Source organism: Hemicordylus capensis, chromosome 2, assembly GCF_027244095.1.
Source record: "Hemicordylus capensis ecotype Gifberg chromosome 2, rHemCap1.1.pri, whole genome shotgun sequence".
Classification (NCBI taxonomy): domain Eukaryota; kingdom Metazoa; phylum Chordata; class Lepidosauria; order Squamata; family Cordylidae; genus Hemicordylus; species Hemicordylus capensis.
The window spans coordinates 154,443,231-154,450,861 of NC_069658.1; the positions used below are offsets into that span (position 1 = coordinate 154,443,231).

Below are 7,631 nucleotides of genomic sequence, written 5' to 3' on the forward strand. Positions count from 1 at the left end.
CGGGGCACGTGCCCTAGGTGCCACTGAGGAGGGGGCGCCACACCAGTTCCTGCCACCCCCACCCCATTGCCCACCGGCCCGGCCCCAGGGCCCCTCAGCCACTTGCCATCCTGCTTGCCTTGCCCTCCGGCTCTGGCCTAGGATCCAAGCGGCCCGCAAACTGCACAGAGCTCTTCTTCTCTCCTTGCCTCTCAGCTGATCAGTGGGTGGGCGGGGCTTCCAGAGATGCCTATGTAGGCCTCCCTGAAGCCTGAACTTGGCATTCCCCCGCAAGCCAGGAAGGAGGCAGGATGGAAGAGTTCTCTGCAGCAGACTCTCTGCCCAGACCATCCAGCACAGCTTTTGCAAGGTAGACAGTGAATTCCTTTTTGTGGTTACCCTCCCCCCACCACAGGTATATAGGGATCTGCTTGCCATAGGGCTTTGATATGCGGAGGGGGGGAGACTGAGAAGTCTCTGAATATTTAATTTAAAACAGATTGAAAAATTTCTGGCTTTAAATTTCTGGCTTTTTACTATCTAAAAAGGCCTGTTGCTTGTTTCATGGCAGAAAATTACAAAAACTTCTGGAACAAACAATATTATATTCATTCATTCATTCATGTATAAATGCACTTATGTTGAAGTTGTTTTGCAACCCAGAAGGTCTGAGTGAGAACTGTGAAGCATGTGTTGTGCTTTTATTTTATTTTATTTTATTTTATTTTATTTTTCTTGTGTGTGAACTGCTCTCCAATAACTCACAGGACTTCAGGGTACATCTGGCCAACATGTGAATGCAGAACCTCCATTCCAGAGGAGATGTGTGTTAAAGGGCTTTAAAAGCCTCATGTGAAAAACCTCCTGGAATCAAACTTTACTGAATTTGTTCAAGAATTCTGAGAAAACAAACATAGGCTCACCCTGCATGGTTGAAAGTCTCCTTTGCTAATCTGCAGCAAGGGGGCCATTTTAATAATTAGTGTTTCTGGTGTGTTCTAGGCATTAAAAGTAGCACAAATGTATAGTACTCAATGTATATCACTATATATTGTGAAGTGTGCATGTGTGTATTCAGTGAAATGTATTTCCAGGCAGCATACTTATTTTGAAATATCAGACTTAAATCCTTGGGGGCCTGGTGTGCGTGGAGGCCCTGGACATTGAGGGGCTGGTGGCCCATTTTAAAATCTCATCTCTGGGCCCATTCCAATCTTGCTATGCCCCTGGCGGTCACTACACATGGGTTTCTGCACAACACCTGCACAGAAGAAACTTCCATGTAGAAAATGTGTCTCTTGTAAACTGACCTTGAATTTTCCATCCATGACTGGGATATCTGAGATTTAGAGTTAATAATAAAAGAACAGCACACTGCTTGTGATGGGAAGAGGCAAATTACAATGATTTCTTAGTTGGGCAGGGGCTGGTTTTGGCCCTGGCAGAACTTGGCTGTCTGCTCCTGTTGCAAATGCCTCTATCTAGTGTGGCAAACTATCGTATCCTCCTCCCTCCTGGTGTCAAAGTAAGCACTAGTGTGGTGAATGCACACATACCCCATCATGAGCCAACAGTCATCATAAGACAAAGGCTGGCAGGAATCATTCACTGGTTTATAACACACACACACACACACACACACACACACACACACACACACCCCACCACCTTCTTCTTCCCCTATTTTGCTAGTGGCTATTTGGGCAGATGATCCTCTAGTCTAGGACAAAGTCATGTTTTTTAAAAAGCATGAGATGAGACAGAGAAAATGACACTTGGAATCCTCACATAACTCCTGACTGCTGTTCTAAGTCTTTTACAGAGATGGCTCATGTTTTCAGGTTTTGATCAACAACCATGTCTAGATGGTACAGTGTTCTACTCTAGATGGTACAGTGTTCCTTTTAACAGGGATTTCCAGATATTGCTGACTACAAGTCCCATCATTCCTGTTTGGACAAGGATGCAATTTCAGTGCTTGCCCTAGGCGCTATTTTCCCTGGTTACGCCTCTGATCTTCAGATGCCTGAAAGAGACTCTTAACTTAAACTATGGAGAAGTCACTGCCAGTCAGTGCAGACAATGCTGAGCGACAGCAGATGGACCAGTAGAAAGCAGCTTCTTTGGGGATGGGGCTGTAAGCTAAGCTGCTTTGCATGCAGAAAGTCCCAGGTTCACTCCCTGGCAGCTTATCCAGGTAGGGCTGGGAGAGACAGCTTCCTGGAACTTTGGAAAGCTGCTGCCAGTCAGAGTAGACAATGCTGAGCTCAGAGGACGAAAGTTTTGACTCAATAGCTTCCTACTATGTTAGGAAGAGGATTGCTGGTCTTGTGGTAGCAAGCATGACATCCCCTTAGTTAAGCAGGGTCCACTCTGGTTGCATATGAATGGCAGACTAAGAGCTATTTGTAAGACATTCCTCTTAAGGGACGGAGCCGCTCAGGGAACAGCAGAAGGTTTCAAGTTCCCTCCCTGGCATCTCCAAGACAGAGTGAGAGAGATTCCTGCCTGCAACCTTGGAGAAGCCGCTGCCAGTCTGTGAAGACAATACTGAGCTAGATGGACCAATGGTCTGACTCAGTTTGTGGCAGCTTCCCATGTTCCTATGGTCTATTCTGAACTGTTCTTGTGGTAGCAAGTATGAATATTTCTAATCCCAATCAGAAGCGGCATCTGACCTGAGGGCTGTGCGTACATTGCAAATGAAGTTGTGGGATGTGGTCCAGCTTCCAGTGACTGTGAATAAATAATAGATTCATGGCTTTTGCTGTAAGGAACAATCTGCTGATGGAATTCCCTCCAACCGAGACAGAATGTGGTCCAGCTTCCTCCCTACACTTTCATATTTGGAAACAGCAAGCCACGTTTCTAGACCTCGTGGGAATGATGCCCATAGACATCTTACAGCTTTTCACTAGCTAGGACTTTAGGCTCAATATACGAGATTCAGCACTGGTTGGGATGCATATTTTGAAATCTGCATTCTGGACAGCCTTCTGCCCGGCCCTTCAGCTTGTTCTGGATCAGGATGCTTCTCATAGGAACATGGGTAGCTGCCATATAAAGAGTCAGACCCTTGGTCCGTCTAGCTCAGGATTGTCTACACAGACTGGCAGCAGCTTCTCCAAGGTTGCAGACAGGAAACTCTCCCAGCCTTGTCTTGGAGATGCTACCAGGGAAGGAACTTGGAACCTTCTGCATGCAAACATGCTCTTCCCAGAGCAGCCCTATCCTCTACCTTACGGTGCTCATGCATGAAGTCTCCCATTCAAATGCAAACCAGGATGGACCCTGCTTAGCAAAGGGGACAATTCATGCTTGCTACAAGACCAGCTCTCTCATTCCTTCAGAAACTTTCTCAGCTGCGGCATTAACAATAAAAGTAAGTGTGTGTGTGTGTGTGTGTGTGTGTAAGAGGAAAAAAGAAAGAAAGAAACCTCTTCCGTGCCATTATGCCACAAACAAGGGTGAACCCCTCAGGGTGTTTTTTTTTTCCCCTTTCCCCTCCCCCCCCCGAACAAAAACTTCAGGCACTAGTTTTTGAGTGGGGAAAAGGTTCCATAAATTGCCTGTGACTTGAAGGCAGGGTGATCCCATCTCTCTAGTATCCCTGAGATCCGGTTCATTCTGTAAAAAGTCTTGTGCCTCTTCCTTCATCCTACTTCTATTCAATGGGGTTTGCTCCAGTGAATCCTCCCCAGATTTTTAAACTGATTTTAAAAGAGTTTGTAAATTGCTTCGTATTGTATTTCGTCATTTCTCCCCCGCCCTGCCCTGCCCTTTTGGTCTATTATGGTTTAATGCATGATGATGTGTTTTTATTTCGTGTTTGAATGCTGTATTGTGAGCCACTCAGAGAACAATTTGTTATGCGGCAGCTAAGAAATAAAATTTATTGTTACGTTTATTATTGCTCCCTGGTCACTGTCTTTAGGATTCACATTTTAAAATCTCTACTCCCAGATTAATCAGGTGTATAACTTTACTAAATCAAGGACTTTGAACTCAGTAATCTAACCAGCTAAGTGTTGCTTAATGGGTGGTCAAACTGAATCCCTCAGTAAAACTTTCTTTTCTAACACATTTTAAAAATCTTGTTTCCTCAGTTGGGATGAGGTTTGGTTTCGATGACTTCTGTGGAGGAATAACAGCCTATTCCTCCGAACATTTTGCTGCAGCCACCAAATAGAATTTTTGTATGGCTGGGTCCACTAGAACAGCCTTTGTCAAAAATTACCCAAAGTAAAACAAAAAACCAAAAACCTGCAGTAGAGTGGGAAGGCTCATGGGCGTGGGGTGGAGACAAATAAACAAGCTTCTAATCTTTATAGAATAAGCAAGTTTACTTTTTAAAAAATCAGTTCAATTAAAACACTACTTTTACAGCAAAAAATGTAAACTCAAAACAGTTACCAAGAGAACATACCAGGGGAAATAAAAGGCTGGAAAAACCACATCTGCTAATAGGGATGTGCAAACAGATTCGACGTTGAACACGTTTGAAGTCAAACTGATTCGGTTCCACTGTTGGGGTAAAACCGAACTACCCCCTGTTCGGTCCGACCCCTGGACTGAACCCCCTGGGGGTTCGTGATTTTTTTAAGTTTAATTTTTTTACACTTACCCCCTCCAGGGGAGTTGTCCGAGGTAGCAGGGCGTCTGCAGAGGTTCCCCCTCCTCCCACTGGCCTCCCTTATTTGGCTGGTTTTTGGCCTTCTCTGCATGGCGGCCATTTTGGAGGCTGCCACACCTGCGCAATAGGCCTCTGCGTGGCTTTGGTCATTCTGGAATAAGTGAGGCCATCGGGGGGAGGGGGAACCTCCATGGACCCTCCCGCCACCTCATACAACTCCCCCGAAGGGGTTAAGTGTAAATTTTTTTTTTTTAAAAAAAATAAATTCATGAACCCTGGACCGGGGGGTGGGGTGGTTTCAAGGGGGTGCCGGACTGAACTGGCCTGGTCCAGTTTGGGATCAGTTCGGACTCAAACCGAACCAGACCAGCCAGTTCCGTGCACACCCCTATTCACTACCTTACCCAACACTGGCCCCTACACAGAGTTCTCTGTATTTTCTACTTTCTTAGCGTCTGACTTTCTGGGCAGTCTCTTTTGCTGGGAACTTTCCAGATTACACTCTCCAGCAGTATCACTACATGTCCGTTAAGTGTGTTTCCATACTGCCTGTGTGTCAACATTGCAGTCCCTGTGCTGTCAGCAAGGTGCTGTTCACATTTCCAATGCCTTCTTTCAGGTTTTATTTTTGTGTTACAGTACTGAAATGTTATTTAAAAAACAACAATGTTCCTATTGCAGGATGGTTTGTGCAAGCTAGAAAAGACTGCTCCCCCCTACTGGTGGCTTTGCGCAACAACATTTATTTACAGTTTCATGCTGATACTGCCTGCCAAACCGAAGTAAACTACCACTGAAGAGTGGGCAATCTGGAAAATGCCCTGGTCTCAGCACAGGTCTGGGGCTCAATGCAACCTGGCTCTTCTGTTATTTCAGCTCTTGTCTTCAGAGGGGTTTTCCTGCCAACTTCACTGAATATGGACCAACTCCACTGCAGACAGATCCTCCTCCAGACTTCTCGCTGACGGCTTACTCTTGATTGCTGACTTCTGACTCTTGACTGCCCAGTGCTCACTGTTGACTCCTCCATCTGGACCTTTTCTCTCAAAGCTTCCAAGCTCAACTGTGACTGTCTTCCAGGACTCTTCCTCTGACTTGACTTCACTCAACTGTGTCTGTAACTCTCTGAAACTCTCTCTATATATACTTTCCTGGCCCAACAGTTTTTCAACTCAACCAATCTGTTCAACTTAAAATTCCCTCCATTTTAAAAAAATCTCTCTTCCCTCCAAAACCAACTGTCCAATTGCCAATCCACATGCTCCCAAAGGGAACAGGAGAAACGGCTTCCCCACCTGAATTTGGCCGCAAAGCCTGCTAGTTGCCCTCTGTCGCCCCAGAATTTGAGAGCTCGCTGGAAGAGCTCTCAGGTTTGGGGAGAAGACAAGAGAATTAATTACAACCCAGCTTGACTTTGGAAAGGAGCAGAGGGTTCTGCCTGTCCCCAAGAAAAGGAGGAGGCTTCTGGATGGGAATTCCCAAGCGGGAGCAGCAGAGATGGCTTCCCCAGCTGCAGTTTGGCAGCAAGGCCTTCCTCAGGAAGTCCATGTTTCCCTGGAGTGGAATTGGGATGTCCAGGCCCTGGCTCTGGGGAAGGCACTTGGAGGCCAGGGAGAGGAAGGACGTGGTCTCCTCAGAGACCCATGGCGGGCATAGAGTGGGAGTCACCATGGCCCAGAGCAGGGAGGGAGCTCTCTATGTATGGCTGGGTACCCATTTGCTTGGGGATGGATGTTACCTTCACTGGAGGAATTGCTGCCATCGCCCTTGGCCTGGGCTGTCATCCTCCCCACCTGGCAAATCACCAACAGGAGCAGTGGTTTTATTGTATCTGCCTGAGAGAGGAAGAAAAGAAGGCCTGTCAGAGCTCTTCTGGGGACCCTGAAACCTGGAGGAGGGGAGCTGGGGGATGCTGGAGCAGAGCCAAGCTAGCATGGGGAGACTTACCTTGAAGTGGAAGGGGGTCCCAATAGCCAGGTTCAGGAGGGAAAGGCCAGCCTTTTCCACCACTGCCACCTCCCGCTCATCCTCGCTATACATCTCCACACCAATGGCCTGTAGGATGAAACAGTCACTCCAAATGAAAAGCTGAAGAGGACATGGGTGGGTTCAGCCAAGTATGCAAATGGACCCGACGAACCCACCACCATATAATAGCCTAAAAGACATGCTTCAAAAGTATGCACGGACTCTGGAAAATTATCAAGTCTATGGATGGTGGAAGTATGCAAACACCATGGAATAAAAAGATAATATAAAGAAAACATCAAATAAGCAATTTCATTTAACCCATCAATGTGAGCAACAAATATTACAAAAGTAAATACATGTAACAATGAAAAACATTGTCTTTCATGTTAAATGTTCTTATTAGTGTTTATTAAATGTTTTTCTTTATATTGTCTTCTTATTCCATGGTGTTTGAAGGTATTGCATACTTCCACCATCCATAGCATTGATAATTTTCCAAAGTTCATGCATACTTCTAAAGCATAACTTTTTAGGCTATTATATGGTGGTGGCTTCTTTTGGGGTGCATACAGTCCCTCCGAATGCCACAGCCCTGGGCAAAATCCTCACACCAGCAGCCCCCTCGCCAGGCTGCTGACAGCTGGGCCCCAAGATGGAGAAAGACCGAGAGGGGTACTTCTCTCCAATGTTGCTGCTACAGCAGCACCTCAGGGTGCCGTAAGGGGGCTTCACTTATGAATGCCTCCCACCGGGAGGGAGTCAAGGCCTCTCCCACTGACATGCCCAACACTAACCCAGCAGGGCAGGACAAGGCAAGAGACCCTAACTTCTGACCCCCTGGCCTGGCCATGGGGCCATCTCTCCTTAGCATGAAGACACCACCCTCTCTTCCACTTACATCTGCAACCTGGATGAGGTGAGGCAGGCAGGGCTTTGGGGACAGCAGTCCTCTGAGCATATTCGGTAGGACCTTTTCAGGGGGCAGAAACAGACTCTGAAATGGAGAAAGAGAGCCAGAGTGTGGCTGCCTGCTTGTGGCCTGAGGGGC

General features: G+C 46.7%; 1 long non-coding RNA gene across 1 annotated transcript; it reads left to right on the forward strand.

The window, feature by feature from the left end:
* The first annotated feature begins 272 nt into the window (after positions 1-272).
* On the forward strand, positions 273-5,772 carry LOC128343212 (uncharacterized). Its single transcript, XR_008315387.1, has 2 exons — positions 273-349; positions 5,294-5,772. It is a non-coding gene; the product is annotated as an uncharacterized LOC128343212 (long non-coding RNA).
* Positions 5,773-7,631: the final 1,859 nt, after the last annotated feature.